This window comes from Lissotriton vulgaris, chromosome 1_2, assembly GCF_964263255.1.
Source record: "Lissotriton vulgaris chromosome 1_2, aLisVul1.2, whole genome shotgun sequence".
Taxonomy (NCBI): Eukaryota; Metazoa; Chordata; class Amphibia; order Caudata; family Salamandridae; genus Lissotriton; species Lissotriton vulgaris.
The window spans coordinates 356143572-356145189 of record NC_141686.1 but is presented as its reverse complement, the minus strand read 5'-3'; positions in this window follow the sequence as shown (position 1 = coordinate 356145189).

Genomic DNA, 1618 nt, shown 5'->3' with positions numbered 1-1618 from the left:
CGGATTTCAGTGCAGTGATGCGGACCACCACACTGATATGAGTTAGTCTAATGCCTGATGCGTGGTAAGTGGCAGGGTTGGCCATAGTGATGCAACTAAACTGAGGTCGTGGGCACGTGGCGCGCCGGTTCACGTGGCAGTCGGAATCTCAGCTGTAATGAGTGATTTTTATTTTGCTACTGAGAGTTGTCAGTGAGTGTGTTTTGAAATACAGCAGCCTGCCAGGCTGTGAGCTAGACTGCTGTTAGCGAACTATAATTATGAAGGGTGAGGCAGCGGAAATCTGTGTCGGGGCCTCTCACATCCTACAAGACTGGACCCGGGAGAGAGCCCCCTGGCCAGTGATGTTCCTCCTTTGCCTCGATTGATTGCCAGGAAAAAGCCTTGGGCCCAGTGGGTATACTAAGGCTGGTGAAAGCTGGAATGACTAATTGCTTTTCTGCGGTTGTAACATTGTTTTGAGCTCCCCATCTTTTTGTGCCCGTAGAACACCGTCCCTTCCTCCAGCAGGTATCCGAGGCTGTGGCAACATGTCCCTAGTTCAATTTCCTACCGGCCCAGGCCCCTAGAACTATTGCTGTCGCCTGGCAACACCAGTACTTTGAATCTGGTGACATCCACCAGTTCAGAGAGCTCCTCTCACGTCCAGCGTGCCTTCTGATTCGAGACAGAAATCACAGCAGTCCGCATGAATCCTTATGAATTACACCATTTGTGCTGCATGTGTAATACAGAAATAGACAAACAGATTTACCTCCATCAGTCGATATCACAGAAATAGCTTTACACCATTGCACGCATGGCGAAAAGGAATGGGGAAACCATAGGTGACACAGCTATTGCTTATGAATGGTTTTAGGCGTGTTTTAGATATTTTAAATAGTCGCAGCAGTTAACAGTAGTGTTTTGCCTCTGACTTTACAAGGGCACTAGGTTAGAGCCCTTCCATTTCTGGTACTTTGCAGCACTTAACTTTTTAGTTTCTTGTTGAGCTTGGCAGCTATGATAAGGAATAACCCAAAAACACAGGAAGATTAGAAAAAGTCTGTTCTTTTCATTTTCGCTTTGACATATGACTTATGCCATGCTGTATTTGGTCTGGTGCATAAAATTGCATGGTATTTTTCTCTATTTACTTTGCTATGTATCATGATGTGCATTTGAAAAACCCAATAAATAAAGCGTTTTAAATAATAAAATGAATAAGATGCCCAGTTTAATTGCACCACTAACACATGTTCTCATATATTTAATGAAATATAAACTCACTTCCAGTTGACAACTTTCTATAAATACTCTTTAGTCCTCTGCATCAGTGTTTTGAAAATGCTCATGTTAAGTGAAGCTGTAAATTGTTTTTTAAAGCAGCAACCAAGGACGTGGACTGTGTGTTTCTTAAAAACATTTATTTCTGTGACATCTAAAAATCTAGACATTTCTTGCCACAAAATGCTTATTTGTGTATATTCACTCCTAGGGACTGGATGTGAAGGTTCTTTAAGTGGCCAGCAGAGGGCGCGCCTCGCCTCCTGAGACGAATCCACTGAGCACATTGCATGAAAGGGAAAAGGGTTTCCTGTTCCAGGTCAGCGGTGGCAGAGACAGTACAAGCAGCAGA